At 39.6% G+C, this 27545-nt stretch overlaps 1 long non-coding RNA gene across 2 annotated transcripts in view; it reads right to left on the bottom strand.

Moving 5' to 3' along the window:
* Positions 1-5757: 5757 nt before the first annotated feature.
* LOC116996578 overlaps positions 5758-27545 on the bottom strand; it is a 57970-nt gene continuing 36182 nt past the window's right edge. Inside the window, exons 3-4 of one of the 2 annotated variants that reach the window (XR_004417962.1) lie at positions 10769-11619; positions 5758-6180 (exon numbers count right to left, since the gene is read on the bottom strand). This is a non-coding gene — a long non-coding RNA (uncharacterized LOC116996578). Of the gene's footprint in view, positions 6181-9130; positions 11620-27545 lie in introns of those variants that run through there. The other variant, XR_006162988.1, reaches the window with a different exon arrangement.

Below are 27545 nucleotides of genomic sequence, written 5' to 3'. Positions count from 1 at the left end.
AATTGGATGGAAAGCACAGGACCGACACTTCAATTTCTTGTAATTTCTGTTGTATTTATGCCACATCAATATGTGATATAAATAATTAATGGCACATAACAATTACTGTATTTCTTATTGTGTGTCATTTTATTCCCAACATTAGCATTAAATTAAGGTTGAATATTTGATTGTTGAAATAATGATTACTCATGTCCCTTTAAGATGTGATGTGTCATTGAGTGAGTCATAACATCCTTGTGTTTTTACATCTATTTTCTACTGTGAAATTTATAATTTGTGTTAGGGTGGTGATGGTATTGGTTTTTTTTTTAATTACTGAAATTAAGTTTATATCTGACAGTTATGTTTTTCATTGTGGATAATCTCTCTAACACCTGAGTAACCTCCACACAAAATAGGAAAGTCTAATGTGGACCTTAAAATAATTCCAATATTTTGACAGTTTCAGAATGCTACTTTTTACATTTTCTTAGTTTTCATAGGGCAGGGAGGCAGGGTTGTCATATGGTGGTATTGAACATAGCACTATAATTGTGTGCATTGCTGATACTGGTGAGGCTTGCTCAAAAAAGGCTGTGAAACGTTGTCAAAAGAGATCAAGTATAGATCTGCCTGCTGTCTTCTGACAGAGGCTATGCTTCATCCCCTGCACACAATAATATTGATAATGGTGCTAATGACAATGAATCCACCTTGCTTTGTTGTATAGTCTCCCTAAAGGTCTCAATTCTAATGCTTTACTAATATATTTGTTGTTCTTCTTCAAAGATTCTGTATCTGCCTTTCCCAAAGTGGAGGAGATTCAAAATTGTCAGAGATCAAACTTTCCAGATATGTTTAAAGTTCCTTAAATAACATATGAGTTCCTTATATGTTCATATAAAGTTCCTTATATGTATTGGTTTTGGTGAACCTCTTTATATTGCAGACTTTTTGCAGCTATGTTAACTGTACAAAGCCTTTATTAATGGAAAGATATATTTATAGGGTTGTCTACTCTGTGTCCTTCTCTTTTGATACTTCAGTCCACATGCTGAGCAATTAACCCTCCAGAAGTAGCTGTCAAAGACCTGTCTTTTGTACCAAGTGTTGGCTTTTTCTGTGTCTGCCAGTTCCTAGTAAATTGTGAAGGAATGAAAAACATGTCTAATATGAGGTCATTCTTGTTTATACAAAAAATCCTCATAGCAATCTCCCCAGCCACTCTGCTTCCATGTTTTTGCTTCCTGTACCCTCTTTCCTACCCAGTTCTCACTATACCATTGTGAGAGCTCTCAGTGTGCATGGACTCTACCTGTCTGTTGGTAGCAGCTGGGTGGTGTGGCATTTTATCCAGACCTTTCCCCAGTGAATTTCCACTAAAGCTCGGTTTTGTTCTTAGTTTCTTAGAGAACTTCACTGCCAGTAGCTCATTGTCACTGGCATATTTCATGTAATTGCCAAGGGCTTTCTTCTACAAAGGTTTAGAGATGGGCTCAGTTCAACACACACGAGTAGTCCTACTACAGTAATGAGACCTCTTAATGTGCATGAAGTGCCTGTATAATTTTTTGAAGAAGGTTATTTAAAATTCTTTAAATTTATATGTCTATATACACAACATTGAACTTTCCAAGGACTGCTGCTGTAGGGGAGATTATCTGGCTCATGTTGTTTCCTGAAATATACACAGAGCCCTGTGTTATCTGTGTGCTCTTTATCACAGATCTTTGTCTTGTCCACTTGTGCAGATGAGTGAGGTGACATCTCCTTGCTGTTGAGATCTCAGTGAGCTCTGCAAAGTCAGTAGGTTTTGTTAACAACTATGCTCAGCTCACACATAGTATGGACTTCCATGTCCATAGGTTTGGAATTTTTAGGCAATTACACCTATCCACCTTGTATTAAAAAGCTAGCATTGCGCTAACACATGATTGGTAGCACTGTCCTCCATCATACCTGGTATTCCCAGACAATTTGAAAAAAGGCAAAACAAGAGTATCTTCTTTCTCATTATTTCTCAGGAACCAGTGAGATGTCATTCAAATGTAAATAATCTCCAATTCTTTCCCCTCCACAAGTTTTCCAACCCTTAACTAATTCTAAGACAGTCTTGTCCTACTTCCAGTCAAGTCTTCAATTGTTTTGTTTGGCTTGGAAAAAAAAATTACTGTCACATAGATAGACAAAATCATTGTGTGCTCAAATAGCAAGTGGTAATCTTGTCAAATTTACCATGCCTGGAGCAGAGTAATTTTTCCAGAAAGTTGAAAAAATTTACTTTGTGATGAAAATACTGCCAAAGGTTGCTGACCCCTAGTTCTGTCTTCAAGTCAATAAAGTTTTCAAGGAAAGCCCTGTGGTTTGCTTGATCTTATTATTGCATATTCTACTATTAATGAATCTATTAAAATACCTATTATTGGTAATGATGAAGAGCAAGACTATAACTGTCCTACAGTGGTTTCAAAAATTTATCATACTCTTACATAACTGCTGAAACACCTTCCAATAAGCCATTAATTATAACACAATATTGGCAGAAATCCATTTGTTGCTTCCTTTCACTGCTTTCAACATCTTTCCTTTAGATTTTTTGTGCATGTGTTCTTGTTCTTTATGTATAGCTACTAAGTGTTCTCAAATATGTCTCACTGCTAAAATAAAACAGGTTACAGGTAACAAATTAGGATAAATAAGGAGAAAACAAAGAGAGAATCAACACTAAATCAATGTCAGAGGCAGAGAAACTGAAGCTGGTATCCCATGCAGTGTAACTAAGACTCACTTAGTGCAGTTTGTCTTTTCTGGCAAACCAGCAGTCCTCTCTTCACACTAAATCTAATGTTTTTCCAGCCTTGATTTTGGCTGTTTCTGTGCCTTAAAGCTATAAAAAGCAGGGGAAAGCAGGGAGGGGAGAACAAAACCCTTTCATACCGCTTTTCATACTGAAATGCCTTAGCCAGGGTCAGAGCTGAGACAGGGAGGATGGCAGGACTGCAGCAGCCAGCAGTCAAATCAACTGCAGGATCCACCACCTCAGACAGGAAGGAGATTAGGTAGCTGGTCCCCTGTCAAGCCTGAGACAGAGCCAAGAATTAATGAAAATCTGAATCAAAATCAGTGCCTAACACAGAAAAAATTCTTCTCTCGAATTTTCCATTTGGTGGTATTTTTCACTAACTGGTTTAACATTTGAACTGTGCCCACATAAAGTACTTTATTTCTTTCTCTCCTTTATTTTTATTTGAAAATAGTTTTATATGCTTTTGTGTATGTACATAATGCAAACTTAGATTACAAAATGAGACAGAAATGTCAGTACTCAGATTAAAAAAGCATCATGGAAATTTTCAAGTACACAATAGAAAGCTTAGCTTTAAAGACATCTCTATAATTTTAGAAAAATATAAGAATGTGCAATTTAAATGGTATAAAACCTAAATGTATTTCAGTTTAAAATGGTTATTTTTGGGATAGAGAAATCTTGTGTTTAAATATATGTACAGTTACATGTGGCCAAAAATATAGAGACACCACATAAATGATTATATATCAAAGGAAATATACAGTGTAATACAGTTCTGCAAAAGAAAATAATATCCCTAAAATGTTGACAACAAATGGATGTCTGGAGTATTTAAAAAATGAAGAAGTCTAGACTTCAAAAATATGTTAATTTAACTAAGTCTTTTTTTAAAATACAGACAAATGTGTAATCAATAAAGTTGGCATTTACTTTCAAAACAATGCTAAAAAGCATTCAGAGTTAAGTGATTTAGAATAAATTATTCTGGATTATGTGGCTATCAGAGTAATAGAAGGAGAATACTAATTAGCACTCCAAATCTTTAATACTGTACCAATCCAATTCCTTTGGTAATTCTTTATTGTAGCCATAGTAACAAAAGAAGAAAACTTAAGCCACACAGACATTTGCAATTCCTTTTATTTTTCTTAAAGAAGTCTTAATTTCTCTATGAAGCTCTGTTTTGTACTTGTAGCACTTGTAATTATACCTTCCTACACTTAAATATGACAGCATATCCTCAGGCATAATTTATTCCTACATAGCTCATCTAGATTAAATTTTTAAAAGCTTGCTCTTGCTTTCATTATTTCATGAAAAGCCTTTCAAAATAAGCTGAAGTATTCAGAACTTATATATATATATATATATATATATAATGACAGTACTTTCCTAAAATAGAAGAGTTATTTTGAGGGATTTTCTTTTAGATCTACTTTTAGAAATAGTTTAGAAGATTTCCATGTCAAAGCTAAAGAAAGTTAAAGAAGGTAGTGTTACAAAGCTCCATGAAAGATCTTGAAACATCTCGTGAATCATAGATTTATCCAGGTTGGAAAAGGCCCCAGAGGATATCTAGTCCAACTTGTCACTCAAAGTAGAATCAGTCCTGAGGTCAGCTCAGGCTGCTCAGGGTTTGATCCAGTTAGGTCTTGAAAGCCTCCAAGGCTGAAGGCTGCACATTCTCCTTGGGCAGCTTGTTCCACTGCTGGACTGCCATCAGAGTAAAAGAATATTCTCCTGTTTTCAGTAGGACAACACCCATTTCAGTTTATGTCTGTTGTTTCTCACCCTCCTGAGAGGGACTCTTGTGACTGTGTCTTCATGCTAAATTTACCATAATCACTGCCTCAGCCTCTCCTTACAGGATGCCTGCACTTTTTCTCCAGTCCCAGCCATCTTGGCAGTCCTCCATGGAACCTGCTGCATTAACAATGCCTTCCTTTACTGCTCAAGAGACTCCAGTCTCCTAGATAGGGTCAACAGGTGAATTTAAAGGGCATAGACTTCTCCCCTGCCATTGTGTATGTTCCTGATTATACAACCCCAAACACTGCTTCCCTGACCTACTGCCAGAGTACGTTCATCACTAGATCCTCCACTGTCTTCTCTACAGAGCTGCCCCACAACTTGTACCACTGTATGGCTTTCATACATTCAAGGGGTACAGCTTTGCAATTGTCCTTGTTTTATTACTTAGAGCTCCTGCCAGCCCATCCCTCCAGCCTGCCAGGCACTCCTGGAAGTGGTCGCGGCTTCAAGCAGATTGGCTGCATGCACCAACAAGATGTCCCCTGAAAGTTCAGTGAAAACGAACTCTGACCTCTCCTCTAGATCACTGTAAAAGGCGTTAGACAAGAGAGGCCTTGAAAATACCACAACTGGCCTCCAGGTAGAGTGTGGGCCATTAACCACCCACCCTTTTGGCCTCAGGGCCTAGGCAGGTTTTTACCCATCTAGTAGGCCACCCATCCAGACCCACCTCCCATAATGTTCCAATTCAGATATCAGGGTGCTGTGGGAAAGGAAAAAGTACCTCCTGATATTTTTGGACCAGAATTTATACTTCTAAACTGCAGGAAAAGTTCTTTACTAAACAACATTGCAATATTTAAAAGTCACAGTTCTATAAATATTTACTCTGACTGAAGTAGTTTTACATTTTTGTACATTGCACATAATTCAGTTTGCTGATTTCTATACAATAAATATAATAGTTTTTTCTCTCTCTACTTAGTATAGCAACAGGAGTGAGAAATATCAAAGAGTATAGTTTAAATCCACCATAAAAAATGCATCATCCTGTCACTGATCACAGCTTTTTTGAAGATAATTTCTATTAAAATATATCGTCTCTGTTTGAAAGACAGGTGTCTGCTAGGGAAGGCAGGAGCCTCCGTTGGATTGGAGAATGCAAACCCCCTCCCTCCAAATTATTATAATTTTGAAATTAAGGGGCTCTCAGGCAAAGATACGAGGATAGGAATAACAGTTATTTTCTAGTATGTATAACAAGGCAAACAAAAACAACAACTATGGCATTAATAACAAACAGAACCAGGGACCTGGTAACAGTCCTCTCAGCTGAGACGCCATAGGAGGGAGGGGCGGCTTTGCTTCGCAAAGCTCTGGGGTAGTCGGTCCTGGTACCCCTGCAGGACTCTGAAGAGCACTAAACTGGAATGGCAGGAATGAGCAAAAGATCCCGGTCTGGTGGACGAGATGTATCAGAAACTTGGCGGCAGCAGTTGGAACTGCTGGAAGTCCAGCAGAGCAGAGCGGTGCAGGGCTAGAGCATAGAGAGCCCAGAGTGGTGCTGAAGAAGCACAGGGGCTGGGGCAGCAGTGGTCCGGATGCGAGTAGGGCCAGGAGAGGTGGGTTCAGAATTCCTGGGAAGAAGAAGGAGAAGGACAAGAAGAAGGAGAAGGAGAAGGAGAAGGAGAAGGAGAAGGAGAAGGAGAAGGAGAAGGAGAAGGAGAAGGAGAAGGAGAAGGAGAAGGAGAAGGAGAAGGAGAAGGAGAAGGAGAAGGAGAAGGGAGAAGAACAGCAACAACAAGAAACGCAGAGGGAGAGAACTAGTAGCTCCCCCCTGCCCTCCTTTTACCTGGGCCCAGTCAACCCTTTCTTTTCTCAAGTACCCATAAGTACCAGCAGTCAGTGTTTCCCAGTCACTCAAGGGAGAAATTCTATAGGTAAGAAGGAACAAAGGAAAAGAGACCTAATTCCCAACATATATTTATTTCATTTTTCTAGTAGTAGCCTGTGAAACTCTATAGATATGTGCAAAACAAAAGTGGTCAGGGAATGGGAGTTTTTGCTTGGGAGATACCTTAGCAGTTTTTGAGGTGGGACACTTGAGTCTTCGATATGAGGCAAGACGAGTTTTCCAAGCTATGGAGACATGTCTCCTCCCTAACTCCTTGATGGGTGCCATCCCTGACTGATTTGGTGTCAAGGATGCACAGATGTGCTCTGATAGATATCAGGAAGCATCTCCATCCTTGCAAATTTTTCTTCCCCACCACAGTTAAAGATACTTGCAGTTGTGACCCAGAACCAGGCTGCAAAGAGTGTCCCAGGAAGTAGCTTTGTCAGTGCAGACAAACAGATTTGAGCCACTGGAGGCTGTGATACAGTCATACTGAGCCCCTTACGTGATGTGCTCTTTATAGACAGCTAATGACCTGGAACTCTCCCCCTCAAACAAGGGCCAGTACCTGCATATCTAAGTTGAGTAGGTTGTCCTTCTTTTCCATTCTTGGCTCACATCTGACAGGTTGTTCTTTTGTACATTACCATCTTTGCAGTATGGTTGTGTAAATCTTCCCCTCAAGTCATTTAAAGTCATGTGAAATATTCCTCCCTAAAATTTTGAATTTCCTTCACTTGGATTTTCCACCATACAAATAAGCTGAAGAAAATCAAGACAGAATGATATGAAAGAACAAAGCTGCCTAACATTTGTTTTAAGGCTCTGTGTTCCAAACTGTAGTCTTTAAGACTCCTTGAAGTCATAAAGGGGTTGCATAAATTTGGAGCCACCTGAATTCTTTAGTTGCCATGCATTTTTTTGAGCCTTCAAACCGACATGGCTGCCCAGCTTTTCAAATGGAACAGGGTTAGCTAGAGCTGAGTTGGAGGGAGTGCAGACTGAACCTGTCTTTAGCCACCCATTCACATCAAAATCTCTGTATTTCCTGAAGGCTTTAAATTCTTTTTTCCTGGGCAATCCCAAACCAGCTTAGCGTGGAGTGACCCAGCCATAATTTGCATTTAAGTCTAATTTGAATTAATAAACAAGGCATTCCTCAGTCTGTTTCACCTGAGGGGCTCTATCCAGCTGGCATCCTCCGAGCATGACTAATGATGCAGGCTGTGCATAAAACACAGCAGCAGCAGTGAGTGATGGGAGTCTCCATTCATTCAGGAGTATGAGTATGTAGTGTGGGTTCAATCTTTGCCTGGCAGAAGGGGTTTAGGTCCATCTTTCACCCTAATCTTCCATGTAAAAGCTATTCTAATATGGATTTCCTCTGTGAAAAGTCCTACATTTAAAAGGAATATGCAGGAATAAAATGAATACTTATTTTCATTTGTGGGAGGAGGTGGGGGGACAGTGTACTCAGAATTTGTGCCAAAATAGTCATGTTATTTAAATGTCCTAGGGCAGTAAGAGCTCTTGCTTGGGAGAAGGGGAAGGCTGACTTCCAGTCCTTGCAGGTGGTTATTTAAAAGCTTTACCTGATGCTTGATTAACAAAAAAACTGTGAACATTAGCCTCCTGACTATTCTAAGTCTCAAATGGATGCCTAAATCTACTCACAGGTTGAAGAAGAAAGAGATGTACCTGTCTTGGTATGAAGTGTACTCTCCTGCTTGCCCCTCTTTCTCCCACCCTCTTTCCATCCCCACCTCCTTCTAACAGGTCTTTTATATCTTTTCTGGATTTAGACCCTGAATATAGGCTTCAGTCCTTACATTCCCAAGCTATACTGGAGCATGAAATGAGATTTGCCTTAAGGCACAAAACCCTAGCGTATGTATTTTAAAAGCTTTGTGTGCACACAACTGACTATTACAGTGGTATTTGAAAATTTTAAAAAATGTGTATTATTATGTACTTTTGATGGCAGTGTGTACAGAGCATACAAAGTAGAACAGGCCTTGTGGCTTGTGTGCTCTTTCAGAATCAAAAGCAGTGAATAGAAGAGACTAAATCAAGATAATTTTGACACTTAAGATTATTTGTGCCCTATTTGGTAGAATTGCTTTTCCTAAGACATTTTAATGCAAGCACCCTCGAAAGGCATAAAGCACTTAAAACACTGATATGTGTATAAATGTAAATTTTCACTTAACAGAATGCATGTGCTGTTTGTTTTATTAAAATGTTGCTTAAAAAATATTTTTACTGAAAATGTGTACTCAGTATATGAACAATAAAAGTGCCCAATCTTTCTCATTTCCCCCATATAAAACTTGAATGAGTAAGATAGTATTGCAAAGCAACTTCATCAGGATAAAATAGTAGGGGTAAGAGTAGCATTCATCTATCTCAAGCTATTTTTTATACTGCTCAGGGTATTATCCACTGGCTTCAGGAATGGTTGGGATGGGTGTGTGGCAGCTGATTGGCTACACAGCACGATGGCAAGCTAAGGCCAGATCCGTGTGCTCTTTGTGTATGGCAAAGTCAATGTACATGATCTAGAATTTTAGTGTTGTGGTAAGACAGTCACCAGGGATGCAGAGAACATTTTAAAAATATATATTTTTTGTTAAAGTAGGACTAAACTTGTGAAAAAAAGCATACAGTAATTTGTAGGTTGTAACAAAGTAGTTTAGCCAACAGGTTGTTTCTAAGCAGGTTAAAGCAGAAAAGTTGGGAATCATCTGGTAGCTAAGGAGGGGATCAAGATGTTGAGAAATTAAGATTTATCACCAAAGTATATTTTCCCAGATTTTAAAGAAATTAAGAGGTCCTTTTTTTTCACTTGCAACACGATTATAAAAGTATCTAAGACAGTCCATTATCTCAAACACTAGATTATCTTGAAAGTTCAGAAACTTGAAAGCATATTATATGGGACGTGTAGTATTGCATAAGCACTCAGACTTCAGCCATCAAAATAAAAGAGAAATTTAATACTTCAACAGTATTAACATTGTATTTACAGTTTTTGCTGCTGCCCATATGAAAAAATGTTTCCCAGGGGCTGAGATCAAAGGTACTGCCAGTGTGACATACTATGGGACTACACTATAATAATTTTACAGTTTTAACAGATTGTTTCCAGTGAAAATGTATGTGATAAAACTGCAGGTGTTCATAAACAGGGAATGAAAGATTTTTTAATATTAATACAGGTTAAATTTTAAGTTGGCTACTTGCTTCATCTCTGTAATAGCCTCGTGTTTGAAAGGTACCTCCTTTATCTGTAATTTTCAAAGAGCGCATATAATCCAAAGATCCTAGAATTTTCTTGAGACCATGAATCCTGTGTAACTGCTAACCTACTCTTTTGTATTAAACAAATAGGTTGACAGCAGTTTGTTGTCTGTTTGATATGGGGAATTTAATTTTTGTAAGGCTGCTAGTTCATGTAAATTCATGTGCAAGTGGGAGGTCCTTTGTTAAAATTCAGGGAGAGCCCTCCCAGTTCTTTTACTTTTCAGAATGTCTTAGCTGAAGGAAAGTAGGCCATCCATCACTGTTTTACTTTGCCAACCTGATACCAAAGAAGGAAACATCATATCCAAAAGGACTTAGAAATGGCAGTAGGCTACTTGCCAGATGCTGCGAGTACGTCACCAGAATGGTGCGCAGGCATTTAGCTTTCTGACTCTACTAATGTTAATGTGAGTCAGGCAGTTCAACCTCCATATACTCTGCTCTAAACATATCCATTGAAGTCTGGCAAAGAAGCCCTGAGGCTTCCTTGTAAAAGTCTTTGAAACTGCAGCTCTTCTGTAAGACTTGTGATGGAAAACAAGCCAGAAAGATGCATGCTATACAGAGATGCAAAAGCTGTGCCTGCATAAGAGATAGGTCTGTTGTTTTGCCATACTACCAAAATCAAAGCACTGTGAGGAGAAGAAGGGTGATGTGAGAAGTACATGCTTCCCATGGGCAGTGAATGGCCTGAATGGCTTTGTAGAGGCAACTCCAGGAAGGCATTTTCTTTGCAGATTATATTGAAAGCTGCTGAGAAACACCTAGACCAGGCACCACAATTCACATCCCCGTCCCTGACAAAGCATTGTGATTTATTGTGTTGTTCTGGTCTGGAGCAAAATGTCTGTATAGCAAATTTATCTCTCTTCTGGGAGTGTGGAAAGCTATTAATGTATTGCAGAGGGTCAACCATTAAAAGCTCCTCTCTCTGCAAGGAAAGGAAGCACATCCCTGTGATCCCCAGTTATGTGGGGAGCAGGAATTGGGGGAGCTGCCCTTATAGCAGCTGATCAGCTAGTTACCTTTAAGAGGAGGAGACTTAGCTACATCTGTGAATAAGGCCCCAGGGAGCTCGTTCTTCATGTCTTCAGCCATGTGTGGTCTTATCTGCGATGAAGTCTGAAGGCAATCTTTATTCCCGTGTAGGTTTTGCAACAGGATCACAGATGGTGCAAAAATGGTTTCTGGAATGCAAATAAAAAGGGGCAGGAAGCCAGCCTTCATTGCTTCCTTACTTGTATCACCATAAGTGTAAAGGAATGGAGCTCCCATCATCAGAGCTACTCACTACGAAGGCCCATGGAGAAAAGAGTCAACTTCTTCCTTTGAAAGATGCCTTAAATTCCTTGTTTCTTCAAATGGATAAGTGAAGATAGTTGGTTCCAAGCTAAGACAGTTTGCAGTTACTTGCATACATGCTCAGAATCACTGATTTTTTAACACTGGCCTCTTTTTTCACTTGCAATCATTGGTGAAAAAGTGCAGCAGTACAGGGTGGCAAAACCCAGACACATTGCAGCTAAGAATCTGCACCCAAGTTGGTTGTGTTTAATCAAGTGCTGTACAAGACATGTCAGGTAGCAGATTTCCTTTTAGAAGAGCTCATTCAAATTCTTGGTAGCCCAGAGGGGGTATTTCACTGTTTACTCCTTTGTATTCATTCATACAAAGTCTTGCAAAGAAAACGTGAGGCTTGGTAAGGTGAACTGAACTCTGTGCTTAAGGCTGTAACTTGATCCGTGGCAGAGGCAGAGGTCTCTCCTTTCATGCTGTCCGTGCCTTTGCTCAAGCAGTACTCCGTGTGTGCTGAGGAAGGAGCCAGCAAAAGTGATCCTCGTGGTCCTTCACGTCCCCCGTTGACCACGACAGAGAACTGTAGGAGATGAGAGCGAATGCATAAGAGTCCATGTGTCACACTGCATCCCTCGCCATCATGTCAGGCCACATTTCCAGCTGTGCTACCCTTACCTGCAGGATTTGTTTGTCTGTCACTCAAAATAGTCTGAATTTACTTCACCAGCAATTTCACTCTCTGAAACAGTTCCATCTACTGTCACTGTCTGCCAGTCACTGTCTCCGGAGTAAGATACTGCCACTCTTTTACATGTAAACGGGCACTGTATTTTTAACTTTTTCCATTATTTTCTTGAATCAACACATAAACTGTAGTTTATATTTTTCTGCTGCTTCATGTTTGTTTGTTTTTTGGTTGATTTTTTTTTTTTTTCTGGCCCCAACAAGACATATGGTGAACTAATATTTCAATGAAGAGTGTTTTTCATTCTTCCAGAACCAGTCAGAGGCAAGGATGGTAAATATCGTTCTCTGTTTCAGAAGTACAAGTTTTGTCTTTCAGGATGCCATTAAAAAAAAAAAAAAAAAAACCAAATGTTTTATGAGCAAGAACAATGGAAAACCAACTTTCTACTTGACTTCTTAATGCTTTGACAACTGAAATAAAACATCACATGATTTTAAAACTGAAAAATTACAAAGCCAAAAATAGACTTGATTTGTTTGTGCTTTTTTTTTCAGCAAACTCTGATTATGCATCTAAGAAATAGTAATGTGAGTTTAAAATTACTTTAAAAATAAATTTGCCTTCATTTTTTGGGATACTGGACAGCAAGTTATACAGTCTCAAAGTAATATTAATACTTTGTTGCAGCAGAGTGCAAAAGACACCAGTTTGTGTTGACTCACTTCCTACTCAGAGAGAACACGTATTACAACCCAAAAAAGTAAGATCAGCTTGTAATTCAGTGGCTCACAGAGAGCTATGATGACAGAGACTTTTAAATAATGTCTTACTCAAAAAATACTGCTCCCTGAACTGTGGATCAGGTGTTGATCTCAGATTTCTGTTTGATAAGTCTTGACACTGCCACTGCCAAGGTTTACAGGCTACTTCGATCTTCTCTGGTTCTGCAAGATTCTGCATTGTCTTTTTGAATTTGGTTACTGGCCTATTAAAAAGGTAAAGGAATTTCCACTGTTCCAGTGACTCCAGATTTTTTCCTATCATCTTTGAAAATAATTACACTGCTGGCTTGGTATATGCCACTTATTTATAGAAGAAGGATTTCAGAAATCCATAAGCTGTTTAGCACATGGTTTTCTATATGTCCAGTTTGGCTTATTGAATAAGAGATGAGAAAAGGTCAAGATCAAAATTAAATCCTGCTGGTTATTTGTGCTAAGGAGAAATTAATTGCTAGAGTAAGATAAAAAGAAAAAAAACCCACTGAAAATCTAAAGTAAAAGTTGAAAACTCCTCATGTTCTTAAAATCATGGAAATGATTGTTAGAAAAAAAAATCAACTAAATCTCTTGTTCCTCATGGCAACATTCAGTAACAATGTGAAATACACTTACAGTATACAATAAAAGTTCTGGGTTTTAATTTTGCTTCTTGCATCAGTAGTTTTAAAAGTTAGTACAATTTATGTTTATGGAAACAAATTATTTATAAAATTGTTATTTAAAATCAGCTTTATTGTTTTGTTTTATTGTTTCATTGCGATGAAGTAGAATTTTTCCTGTATTAGAAGTTTCAATTTGCACAAGTGTGTAAGCTTACAGTTTTCTTAAGTCTAACAAAGCAAGTTAATTTACAAAAGTTTTAAAATGCACAACAGTATAGTTTTAATTATATTTCAGCAACTAGATTTTTCAAATGGAAAATTGAGCCATCAATCGTTGTCAAAAATATGTCACAAAAATATGCATCTTCTGCACTTCTAAGCACTGCAAAACTAAGAGTTATAAATTCCACTGCTTCTAAGCTGAAAACTCATCTATTTGCTTTACAATTGCCAGTTAATATGTGATATAAGACTTAATGGATCTGAAAATCATCCCTATTTATAGTGCACTATTTATATATACTAAGCCATAGATACATTCATAGATACATTCATTTCCTAAAAGCTGCCAGTATGGCATTTTCTAGTATGTGAATGGCTCAAGATTTCATTAGACTCTTAAAACAGGCATACCTAGTGACCATACATAAAGACATAAGGATCATGTAAACTATCTGAAATTGAAGGACAGGTCTAGTAGTGCTGTTTGCTGAAAGTTTATAAAATGGAATGTAACAGCATTCATTATATGAAATATTTGTGTTTCTGACTATAGTTTGCTTGTGAAACAGAATTTTCCCTTTCTCAAATCTAATTTTAATAATTGCTTGTCACATTATCAGGATTTTCAAAATTAAATAGTTGCAATTATTGTGTAAACAATTTAGTTTTCTGTTTAGTAAAAAAGCATCATGGATATTTCCTGTTACATCTGTGTAAGAATGTTTGTATATTTATTTTCTGCAGTTTATATTTCCCCTTACCTGTATCAATTGGAAAACAAAGTGATTGACATCAAGTTTTCTAATTGTGGTCTACTCTAGTGGAGAACTTAAGAACTTAGAAGAATTTAGGATATTAAAAGTATTTATCAAAATGTTGAAAAATCCTTTTTTTTTTGGCACCTGAACTCAAATTTGCAAGACCTGTGCACTCCCCCCAGGTGTTTCTTAGGGCCCTGCAGTTCATTAATATGCTGGGCTGGGCACACTTTGTCTGGGACATTCTAGCAAAGCATCTTCATCTTCTCCAAAACTGGGGCATTGGGTACACAGCTCCCTACAATCATGCTTACCTGCTGCACATGCGCGCAGGGAGTGCCTGTAAGTACTGAAAAAAATCTCATCATAGGAGGATGTCTATGCCATTTTTTTGGTTGATTTTTAAACATTGATGCTAGAACTCTTATTTAGCTGTTGGTTGCAATTACATTTTGCTGCTGCTCTTCAGCTGATAGAAATTGCAAACACCTGTTGTGCTTCCTGCTCCTGCAAATCCCTCAGCATTGCATTTTCCTGTCCTTGCAGCAGCACAAAGATCTTCAGAAGATGTAGTGCTGAGAAATTTGTATTCCTTTTCTCCTTTAAATTCCTGTGGTAGTGAGGGATTCTTGTTTTGAAGAAACAAGTTGCTGAGCTGGGATCTTCATCTTCATCATCACAAAGGGTAAGAAGAGTACATTTAAAGTTAAGAAAATCTGCAGTTTGAGAGGGCTAGGGGAAAAAAAACTCAGTAGAATACAGAGGTTTTAAAGTATTTAAAATGAACCTTTGAGAAAGTTAAGAGATGATTAAATGTTTTTGTCATTTTTTTATGTCTAATGGGGGACGAGGGACAGGGCCTATGGGCAAGTCCACCTATGCCCTGCATCAAAAGTCAACAGCTGCATGTGTGTGGCTATGTCTCTTTCTGGCTTTTTGCTTTGTCTCTGTGTGTCCCATATCTGAGTTATCTGTGTCTGTGGCAATTATGGAAAGAATGTTCTGTGGCCAAGATCCAGAAGGTTTTGAAATGGTAATTTTGAAACTGCAGCAACCTCTGGTTCCCCTTAAGGAAGGAGTACTGTAAGACACAGATAGGTATTGTTTTCTGGCGCTCCTTTTCCAATCTCCTTTATTTCATTTCATCAAATTTAATAAATGCAATGTCAGTGAATGTGATAATCTGGTAAGTATAGCCAATCAGATACTTAGTGGGATACTAAGCTGTCATTAAATTCAGTTCTGTTCCTAAGACCAAAGCCACAGATGGGTGTTTTAAAAGAATGAACTAATTGTTCCCACAAAATGTGACTGCAGTATATCCACCCATCAGTGGCTTGTACCCTTAACAGGCTTCTCAGAAAGAAAACATTGGTGGAACAATACCCCTTTAAAAAGAAACTAAAAATCTAGGTAGAAGCTAAAATATCTTATCGTGTTCTGGGAAGCTAAGGCTGAAATCACTTCTTTAATGGCAAGGTTTGACCCCTACTTAACTGTCTCCAGTGGGAAAGCTTTAAGCCATAGAGTGGAAAATATTCTGTGATAAAGCACTCTTAGTTTTGCTTGTGGAATTCTTCAATTAGCCATTTAAATAATGGCATATGTAATATAAAATACGAAGCGTGCTTGGCCAGCTATCCCTATCCTGAATAAATGTTCTAATTCTTAGGTTGCGCCAGTACATTTGCTCTCTGTGGACCCAATTTTCTGACATTGAGTCACTGAGTATAAAATTACTTACAATATCTTTCTTTTTCACTTTCAGTGAAGTACTTTTTCCACACAGGAGCTACTTCTGAGGAGAAACATGCCAGAGAGCCCTGTAAACCTGTACCTGTAGAGTTTACTTCTATCACCTTCAGCAGAGATGGGCATTTAAAGCCATGTTTTGTTCCTTGGCCAGGTGTTCTAGTGGGGGTGCTTCTGGTGTAGAGAATGCCCCTCCCTTCTCTCCAGATATGTGGGATTTAGATACAGAATTGGTGGGGTTTTTTTGAAGAATGAAAATGAGAATGATAAGGGAGAAAAAAAGAACAATCATCATAGGCTAAGAAAACCTAGCAAGGAAGAGTATAACCTTCAGAGATCTTGGCAGGGCTTGAGTCTGTGCTCTTTGTTTAGCTTTGCCAATGTTTGGGCATTTATGGGCAAGTCCAAAAGATCTTTCCCTTTGTGTAGAAAGAATTTCAGCCACCTCTTTAACCCTTTCAAGAAATATAGGTATCACAGAGGAAGGTGGGAACCAAATGAGACTTCTGAGTATGAAACTTTCTGACTGGTATGGTCAAGTTGCCTAAATATCATTATGCTACTTCTAAACTGGTCCCACTAACTGTGACTTTCTAAAATGAGGTAAATGCATAGAAGTGGTGAGTAAAAAAGTGTTTCTGCAAACCTTTGCTTCTTTACTACTGCCAGGAACCTTTTACTGCTCAATAGGGATTTTTCATGTGAGTTACTGGTTAAGCACAGGAGCAAATATAATGGTTTGGAGCCTGTTGAATGCATGAATATTTCTAAGCTACTCCTGTTCTACAAGGAAAGGATTTCTATCTCCACAAATTTGATGTGCCGTGTTATGTACAGCATTGGGTATTAGAATGATTTGTCTGACAGTATTTCAGAAGTAAGCAATAAATCACAGTGGAAACTGCAAATGGTTTCTTGTTCAAGTTCAGTCATTTTAATAATTGTCTTCAGATTTATCTACTGACTCACATATTAGGCAAAATAAATTCCTCTCTTCTAAAGTTTCAAAATATCATTACATTTTGAACACCATATCCATGTGGACAAGGAGGCCAAGAAAAACTATTTACAAGCATTACTTCAATACTATTTAAATGAGATAAATTAATTAGAAAAACATGTTTTTAGTGAAAAAAAAAAGTTTTGATTGTTTAATATTTAAATTGGGAGAAATATTTTATTTTAAATATTTAAAGAAAACATTTCAAACTTAATCAAATTTAAAAGAGTCAATTCATAAGGCATTTTGGGGGATTTTTTAATGGTGGACAATAAAGATAATACCTATTTCTAGGTGAATGGAGAGAGCATTGAATTTTGCTGAGTTAGTACTTCTCACTATCATTTCAACCAACCTGTACATTAGTAAGATTGTAATTTCCTGGATTTCCCTTTTAACATGGTTCAATTAAGTTCAGAACTATTGATTTTTTTTTTTCTCCTGTTTGTAACAAACAGCTGAAGAGTACCTACGTGTATGGGTATTTTACTGAGAAAAATGTAAGAACTAAGCTTGTTCAACCTTCTTCCTAAGCAAGCATCTCCCCTCTTGCAGAGAGATGTTTTTATATCTGCCTTCTATTGCTTTTCCTACAAAGGGATTTAAAAAATGCTTAGTCCCTTGAAACAGCAGAGTGATGTAGTGGGATATTATTTGCCCTCCACCTCCAAGTTCTTGTAAAATAAAATGATATGACTATATATTCTATGGAGCCAAAATCAACTTTCCAATAATTTGTATGAAAAGGCATCTGCAATCCTATGTGACACTGTTACCATTTTTATTAGTCATGGAAAAAAGAAATTTACTGTCTTGTTTTACAAAGTCTTGCAGGATGTATTTTTTGGCAATCAAACTGCAAAAGCTTTTGCAACAGTAAAATAGTACACAGTTTGCAATTTCTTTTTACCTTCCTTTAATTAGGAAGTGTCAAAATACATACGACAGGAAACACTACTAAACTGCTAACTTCTAAAATAGTGTTGAGGGCAACTAATGTGTCTAATACTGTTCTCTCCTAAGTGTAAGCATTTGGCACTGCCCACTCAACATACAAACAGTGGATTGACATAGGTGAAAATGCAGATTATTTTTCTATGTGTCTAAGTCACAGCAAGACCTATGGTTACCCATGAAGCTCTAGATCAACCAGGACACTAGGTGGGAAAAGAACCAGTTCCTTGGCAGGACAGAGGTTGCCACGGTCCTGAAATTAGTCAACAGCCATGAGAAAGTGCTTACAGGCCTGAGGTAACCTAGACAATTCTATCACCTCGGCCTCAGGCTTCTCCTTTGTCAGCAACCAAAGATCCCCTTGCTGTTTGACCCAATCATGCTGGCAGTGGAGACTTCTGACTTTAGTAACAGTTCAGAGTTTTTCTCCCTCCTTTCTTCTCCTCCTCTTCTTACACTACCCCTGGTGCCATCTATGCTACAACTACATTATTTAAGAACAAAGATGCATGGCAATATAAAGGCGCAAAAGTGCTGTTAAAATATATTTTTAGCAATTATGTCAAGATTTTAGTAAGTTGACCTGTTTGAGCCCAGCTTATTTCACTTTCTTATTGTTTAGTACTTCTTTCTTTTCCTTTGTTAATCAGATGCTTGATTTTTTAATAGCAACCTGCATGATACTGTCCTTGAAAATTGGCCTGCTATCATGACCAAATATTCCTTGGACTTTTAAATGCAGAATTCCTTGTGTTTTACCTATGTGAATGAGGGGTGGAAAAAAATTCTGTGTATCAGCACAAAGGTAGGAGTTTGGGAAAGTTGTTGGGGAGTGCAGCGCTGGCAGGACTGCTGCTACTGTGGTCCCCTGTCCCAGGATTGGGACCTGTCTATAGGGTCATCTCCAGTATATGCCTTCAAGTAGTCAAAAATCCATGCAAATGTTTTGATCAAAACCAGGTGTGAGTGGGAATGGAGGACTGCTATGACTTTTGCAAAAACTATCATTTTGTGGTTTGTTGTGAACTTCAGTGCTGGCTATATTTGATAACTGTAGTATTTATAATGAAGGGCTAGGATGGTGGTTTCCATGCTCTAAACTGTCAGACTATGGTACGTGGCCTTCACAACTATGCTGAATATAGTAATAGTTCTGGACTCACAGACTCAGTTCACTGTGACCATGTAGCTTCTCCAACTTTCTCATGTCCCTGCTGTCTATAGAAGATGCTGAATAATAAGACTAAGCAAGGAAAATGTGGATTGTCTGTTGGTAGCCTCAAGAATAGGAAACACAAGAATAATGATCTGGATGCATTCCAGTTCCATCGAAGTGAAAAAGGAATTTGCTGCACTTTGAGCCTAAATGTCATTTATTTTCTTTCCTTGACTTCTTTTCTTCCAAGATATGTAGGCCCTATACCAGCTGTCAGGATGGAGAATCTGGGGGAAGAGTTCCATAAAAACACAATGGGTTGTTTTTAGTTTGGCACAAATCTTGCTTCTCTTTTTCCATAGCCTAAACCTGTATGAAGACTTATCTTCACTCATGTAACTATTCATTCGGGGAATTTAATTAACTTAAGTAGATGCTTAACCTTTTTCATTCCAGAGATGGTTTTATGTGCTGAAACAGAATCTCCATTTTGCAACATGTTCAGTTCTCTAAACTTCCAGATAACTATTGTCAGAATAATTGGGGGTTACTATGGACATTTTAACAGGGAGGAAACAATATGAGAGAATCTTATTTTTCTGGAAATTTTTTAGTCTGCTGTAAGGTACAGTAATTTCACGAATACAAGCCGCACCAATTTGACCAAAATTTTGGTGGAAACCCGGAAGTGCGGCCAATATTCCGGGGCGGCTAATACATTAACAAAATTCTAAAAGCTGCCAACACGGAAGTGAGAGCCCGCGGCAGCCCCAAGCCAAGCTGGAGCCCGGCCGGCCCCGGCTGAGGTGGGAAAGCCTGGCAGAGGCGGGGCCAGCAGTGTGGGGGGCGGGCGGCAGAGCCTGAGCCAGCAGGGCGGGGCAGGGGGGCGGCAGAGCCCGGGCCAGCAGGGCGGGGGAGCCCGGGAGAACTGGGGCTAGCAGCGCAGGGGAGCATGGCAGAAGCAGGAAGGCCGGCGGGTGGGGCTACCTGGCAGCGGGGGAAGCCCAGCAGAATCGGGGCCAGCAGCGTGGGGGAGCCCGGCGGTGCGGGGGCCTGCAGTGCCGGCCAGGGCGAGGAAACGCGGCGGCGGTGCAGACGGGAGGGGACGGCCGGCGAGCCCGGCGGCGGCAGCGGCAGCCCGGCGGCGGGGCTAGCGAACGCGGTGCGGCCGGTGAGCCCGGCGGCGGGGCTAGGGAACGCGGCGCGGCCGGCGAGCCCGGCGACGGGGCTAGGGAACGCGGCGCGGCCGGCGAGCCCGGCGGCGGGGCTAGGGAACGCGGCGCGGCCGGCGAGCCCGGCGGCGGGGCTAGGGAACGCGGCGCGGCCGGCGAGCCCGGCGGCGGGGCTAGGGAAAGCGGCGCGGCCGGCGAGCCCGGCGGCGGGGCTAGGGAACGCGGCGCGGCCGGCGAGCCCGGTGGCGGGGCTAGGGAACGCGGCGCGGCCGGCGAGCCCGGCGGCGGGGCTAGGGAAAGCGGCGCGGCGCGGCCAGCGAGCCCGGCGGTGGGGCTAGCGAATGCGGCGCGGCCGGCGAGCCCGTCGGCGGGGCTAGCGAACGCGGCAGCGGGGCGGTGCTGACAGGAGAGGGGGGCCAGCGAGCCCAGCGGCGGCGGCAGTACCACCCGGCCAGCCCCGCCGAGCCGTGGCGCTGAGCTGGGCCACCCGGCCCCGTCGGCAACCATGAGCGGGCCGAGCCTTCCTGGCCCCACCCCGAGCCAGTAAAGCCCGCTATGCCGCGATCCTGTTACTAATTGGCCAATTTGTGAAAGCTGCGCACGGATTCTCGCTACGAACGAAAGTGCGGCTAATATTCGGGGTGCGGCTTATCTATTGACAAAGACAGCAACATTGTCGAGGCACTGGGGGTGCGGCTTATAATCCGTGCGGCTTGTATTCGTGAAACTACTGTACTCTGAAAAAACTTGTCATGCTCTACTTTTTGAGCTTTTGATTTTTTTCCACTTCTGGTGAGAGGAGCAGGATATAAAGTTTCTATAGTGGCACAAAAATAGCTTGTATGTACATTGGGGAAAAAGTCCAAAAATTATAATGGTGTGAACCTTGCACCTCAGAACTGGGGTGACTCCAGCCCTAGAGGTTTTGTCAGAAAGGAGGCCTGAGAATTTCCTGATATAGGTGCCTACCTCTTAACTCTCATCAAGTTTTTTCAAAAATCTTTGAAAAGAAAGAGAAAACTTTAGGGTGTGATTCTTCTGACCTATTTAAGATGCCTTCTTCATGGCAAAAAAATTATTATTACCCAGAAATATTTTGTTCTATTGTTTATAAAGAGAGATTACAGTAATTTCATGATTACAAGCCACACCATTTTGACTAAAATTTTGCTCCCACCCCGGAAATGCAGCTTACACTCAGGAGCGGGCAATATGTGAAAAATTTTCTGAAACTTTCAACCCCGGAAGTGCCAGCTAGGGTGCCGAGCCAAGCACCTGCCAGTAAAACCTGGCATTGCGCGATTGTTACAAATTGGTTACTATGTTGCACAGTGGATGCAGGTGGGCTCCATGCTGGCAGCGTGGGGTGGGGGGAGGTGGTGGGCTCTGTGCTGCCATCCCCACGGCCCAGAGCAAAGGCTGGGGGCTCCGTGCTACCATCCCCGCGGCTTGGGGCAGAGGCTGGAGGCTCCATGCTGCTATCCCTGTGGCTCGGGGCAGAGGCTGGGGGCTATGTGCCAGCAGCGCCAGGGAGGAGGGAGGTGGCCCTGCCGAGCTGGGCCACATGGCCCCGTTCGCAGCCCCGTGCCCACACGGCCCAAGCCGAGCCAGTAAACCCCGTGATTCTGTTACTACTTGGTAACTTTGTCACACGTGGGTCCTCGCTGCGAACGACAGAGCGGCTTATAATCAGGTGCAGCTAATTTATGGACAAAGAACGAAATGTTGCCAACACCCGGAGATGCAGCTTATAGTCAGTGCGGCTTGTAATCGTGAAATTACTGTATTTCAATATTAGACAGGTACATTTAGTGACAAAATTGTGGTCACCCAGGGTCCTTCACTGCTTCTTTAAGACTTAGGTAAATAAATAAATATAAAATTAATATTTTATCAAGACAGAAATTTGTCTTGATATGTTAGTTGCTATGACTGGAAGTAGAGTGTTTACATAAATAATTTATTTAGAAATTCCACTCTTCTAGCCAATTGGTCTGTTCTTGTTTCCATTCTCCATAAAATATTAAAATTGTTTAGAATAATCGGGGCAATTTACTAATTTTAGTACTTTTATGTATTGGGTTTTATTTGCATTCTTTTTGTTTTTTTCCTCCTTCATTCTTTATCTTATACATATGCATAGGTTGTTACAGACTCGATTTTATTTTTTTTTTATGTAATTAACAATAAATTTAGCCCAAAGTTTTCCTCATCTAAGAAGCTCTGAAGAAATCATTAGTCAAGGAACAGTTCACCATTTTCTTGAACACCTCAAAAACAAATAGTATTTAACTCTAATGTTTTTTTTTGGTCTGTCTTTCCTTTTTGGAGGTTTATTCAAGAACTTTTTGTGCAAAGGAAATTGTAGTTCCAACTTCTTAATGAAATTTATTGCTTGAATTTAATCTATGTTTTAAATATTTTCCTGAAATGTTCTGTATCTTAGCTGAGTTGTCAACCTCCAGCCCAGCTTCCAGAATATGGTGTCAGTATTTTGGGTTCATTCCTACCCTACCCCCCAGTCAAACTTCAGTGTGGTCTTACAGATTTTTGCTACCCAAAAAGAGGTCTGTCTTCCTAGAAGAGCTCCTTTCACTAGTAGTACATGAATGTGGTGGGTGATAGAGATTAAAACTTCACTGTAGTTCGTAATTTCCTGATCACCTCAGGGAAGTTTCAAAAGGACCTGTTCAAGTGACTTTTAAGTTTTGTGCTATGTATGCTACCTCTTTCCAGAGGAATCCAGATATGTGTCTGGCTTTGCAGAAATGTGATTAATTCCAATATTATAAGTTGGATGTGAGCAAACACCATTGCAGGTTTTTTTGGATCTGAAGCATTTGGCAATAAATTATGCATTACAAAATAAATAGCCAATGCAAATAAGTTCACTTAAGTAGCATCTGAAGACCAGCATTTCTGACTAATTGCTATCTGGTGCATAACACAGGTGCACAAGGAGCAAATAGTATTTGTCAATAAAGACTCAGTTAACTGCAGCCATAAATTTCTTCATTTTATGGCTCACATTATTTTTTTCCAACTGGTGTAGTCTTTGAAGTCAGGTGTTGCATACAAGATTGGCATCACCCTGCTGGGTTGTGTTAATTATTTGCACTGTATTGTCACTATGCTAGAGTTGAGAAGACTTTATAAACATCACAGTGACTGGGGGGGTCAGGGGGAATAGTTTTGTAGTTATCATTGCCGTTCATTTAAATAAATAATAATAAAAAGGCTTTTAATTTATGCCTGTGATATTAAAGTCACATCTAGGAGACTAAAGCAAAAAGAGGCAAGACCAGAGCATTCCCTGGGTGTTTGTCTTAACAGATTTGTCTGGCTCCCGCAGTTGAATAAGTTCCATTTTATCCTAAGTCTGTTCAAGAGGAAGCAGGCCTGTTGCAGTACTGCATTTTCTCCTGCCTCAAGAGCTCAAATAATTTGTCAAGTGTAATTGTTTTTATGCTGTTGTTGACTTTGCATGGGCTGTGCAATGCGATGGCTGTCTGTGTCACAGAGGTATCGATCATCATCTGGGGAAATCAATGGAAAATGTTATGCAATTAAAAAAAATTTCTCACAGCTGCTACTGTAAAATATTAAGAAAGGAGATGTGTAAACATCTGTCAGTCTACTCAAATGTAATGATACTGTTTTAAAGAAACTTATACGTTAGTGTCAATATAGCTATTTACTACTCCTCTCTTTGCTACACAGGAATAGTTGTCACTTGATGCTTCTGAGAGTAGTGGTGTTAAATCTCTCTCAGCCTAAATGTCAATACTGATGGGTGACTTAAATTTCTGACTCTGGTGTATTTACAAAAGCCTAAGCTGATCTAGCATGCTTTCATAGCTCATTACCTCAGTGGTCTTGTGTTGGGTCTGTGGTGAGAGACCTGTCTTCTCCCTTGGTGCTCTATTCTCTCATATTCATAACCACTTGTGGGGCTGGAATTGGAAAAATTGAGAGCTCAGATATAGTGGGTTTGATGCAAGGAAGTACACAGGGTTTAAAAGAGAAAAAATATTTTGGATAGTTGCAATATGCTTTGCACTCCAAACTTCAATTTTTCTTCCCATTAAAAAAAGTAGAATGACTCTCACATAGAACTGAAAATAATTGCAAAAGATTTTTGTAACTTTAGTGACAAATGGCATATATTGCCAAAAAAAAAAAATTCATTCAACTTGTTAGGAAACTGAACTTGTCATTCCAATAATTATTTACTTATGTCATTATCCTTTTCCTTTTTTTGGCCACTGGAAAATTTCATGACACTTCATGTTAAGTATCAATATGTGAAAAAAATATTAAACCATATCCTCCACTCTACAAAGTAATGAAAGAGGGCTGCTGTATTTCTGAATTCTTTACTTCTGGGTAAAATCAATTATTTCAGCACTATAAAGAAAAAGCTCATGTCTCACAAAGTAATTACCACATAGACATTCTCTAACACCCAGAACAAACATCTGGATTATGTTGAATGATTTTTCACCATGGCAAAAAGGATGAATGAAATATAATTCCTGCTTTCTGATATCATTAGATTTCTTCATTCCCACAACAGCTGGGGCTCTCAATATATTATAAGCAATTTTTTTTGTGTTGCAGAGGTTATGTGAAAAAATTCACACTACTTACTATAAAGCAACTCGTGTATCAAATGTAGTAGATAAATGAATTAGTCTTTGTGTGAAGTCTTTGTTAGTCATTAATTTGGGCAAACTATAAAACCTTGATGTCTTTGCAAGATATATATTAGTAGTATAGGAATAAAGAAATAACAGCTAATTGTTTATTAATAGATTAAGCTGTTAAATTTTAATTTTCTGCATGTGTTTTTGGGGGTTTATTTCTTGTATCTGTATGTTTGTTTGATTTTCCTAAGTATTTCTAATGCTTTATTATCTCTAGAATAATATTCTTAATACAGTATAATCTTCTGTGATAAACTGTAGCAGACTGGCTCTGGGACAAAAAAAAAAAAGCTCTGCTAAACTGTAGTCTGAATTTTAGGTCGCTTGTTAGGTTTAAAAGAGAAAATGTGCATTAAAAATAGTTTGACTCTTTCATGTGGTGGATTAGCCTTGGTTTAGCTTCTTTGAAATCTGGTAATCAGATAAAGTTCTGCACAAAGCAACTGCAGCTCTTTGCACTAGTGCTTACGGTGCCGACCAGGTTGAGGTCAGTGATCAAAATGAAGGTACATTTCAAAGAATTTCCCTTGGGAATGTGCCCTGAGAACTGCTGATGGATCAAAAGCACTGTTCTGTGGCAATGAAAAGACACAGAGAAGCACTTACTGTCATGGAAGTACAAACTGTGTTTGCAATAGCACTTGGCATCTTTTGTAAAGTGCATGGCTATCAGGACAACGGGAAGCATGACAGCCTGCCTTATGTACTTAATCTTCTGAGTAGAATTATTTAACCAGCTGTGGCACTTCTCTTTCATGTCTGGACAAGGAGGCCTAGGCACTGGTGTAGGTTTTCTGAGTGAATCCAGTCCATTTTCTTTGACAGTGGAACTGATTCAGTGTTGCTGAAGTGAATGTCTTTATCAGTGCGGCTGTCCCTGGCCATCCTGTCAGTCCCTTCAGGCAGGATTGTGATGAGTACAGTCCGAGGGAGAGATGGGAGTCCTCCAAAATAGAGAAGTGGCTTTGCTTCCACTCTTGAGCATGAGGGAAGATTTTCCTACTGACTGTAATTTCCCAAAACTGCAGGCATTTCTGTTGGCTGGACTTTGTATCCTGATAGAGGTGAACATGAATAATACCATCGCACTAATGTCTTGAACTTGTTCTGCCATGGCAACTGTATAATGACTGCAGACTCGAGCGATACAGAAGTAGTCTGGTAATTAGCCAGTAGCTATAATATTTTAAGAGGGCAAGTGCCCACACAGGATGAGCAGTACCTGTATTTAATGATAAATGTAACAAAATAAAGGAAGTGTTGAAGACACTGGAGTGATTTTAGGAGAAAATTGCTTTAATATGCCTTACACATGCAGTAGGCCCAGGATGACAATCAAAAGCTAAGAACTGCCTGGAAAGCCTTGTATTAGTGAACAGGAAGTTAATTAAAAACAGTAATTTGGGACTGTTAAAACTTGTGGTCATCATGTTTGTATTGGAAAGGAGAATTCCTGCCGTATGGGATATCTATGCTCATTTTTCTCCTGCCTCTGTTTTGATGATGCTCCTTCCCATATGAATACTGCTATGTACTAGGACTCACCGCAGTGATTGTACAGACTGGCTTCTCAGAAGCCACTTGGAAAGTTACACCAAGATTGAAGGGAATTCATCTGTAAAATTGTAAAAATATGTTTGCATCTGAAGGTCTGATGAGAGCACTGCAAATGAGAACATTGGTATAGTTATTATGTCTTATTATTATGTATTAGATCAATTAAAACTGGAATGTTTTCAGCTAATGTATACAGCTGCTGCTTTGTCATGTTGATATCCAAAACCAAATGGAGAAAGAGGAGACAGAAAGACTGTGAAGGGCAAGAAGATATAATGGCATTTAATTTTTTAAGTTAGGCTGATATGGCGCTCTCCTCAGGTGGGGAAAAAGTGACAGCAAAAAGAAGGCAGAAGAGATGGGGTGCCAAAAAACACTAATTTGGTCTGATGGCTGCTGCTTCCCAAGTAGATGTGCTGCTAGTGCAACAAACTAAGAGTTGTTTGCAAGCATTTATTGCAGAATTTTTCCCCTAGTCTTTTCCTTAGAGACTGGAAAGGCAATCCGGAAAGTAGCCAGTAGCTTTGCTTTAGCTCACACTCAAGTATGAAAGTGACAGAGGTATTTTGGAAAAAGGGGTATAGAACAGAAATGGATTAGGTTTTATGTGCTGAAATGTTAATGGGGCCCAGGGAAAGTTATCTTGTGAATATACTATTCTGTAAGTATCCAGTTTGTACCGTCCACATCCAATTATAGCCAACAGTAGATAAAATATTCTGGCTACGAGCCTGTTTCATGAAGGGAATATTTGTTAAACATCATTTAAAATTATACTGACAGATACTTTCAGACCATGGTTAAGCAGGTACACAGATTGAACTATAACTCAGTACTAGTTTAAAGTACAGAAAAAACATTTCTATTTAATTTTCTTTAAAACATTAACCTTAATGCAAAACATAAAAGAATAGGTGGACCGAAAAGTTCACCTTGTGTTTATGTCTGTGCTCTCTGTGACAGTGGGATGAGTGAGTGAGAGGCAGCAATGTACTTGCACCCCTTTGCTACCACAGGTAAGAGGATTCCTAAAGATGTAGTGCTTGTATTCTCAACTTTGCTGAGATATTTTCATGCATACCCAGAATATGCCTGCTCCTAGTTCTGCTTCATGACTGAACATAAAATATAAAAATGAGTGAGGCAACAGAAGTGAC

The sequence above is a fragment of the Catharus ustulatus genome, chromosome 5, assembly GCF_009819885.2.
Source record: "Catharus ustulatus isolate bCatUst1 chromosome 5, bCatUst1.pri.v2, whole genome shotgun sequence".
Classification (NCBI taxonomy): domain Eukaryota; kingdom Metazoa; phylum Chordata; class Aves; order Passeriformes; family Turdidae; genus Catharus; species Catharus ustulatus.
The sequence above is the reverse complement of the archived record's forward strand: the minus strand, read 5'-3'. Positions and strand labels throughout refer to the sequence as shown.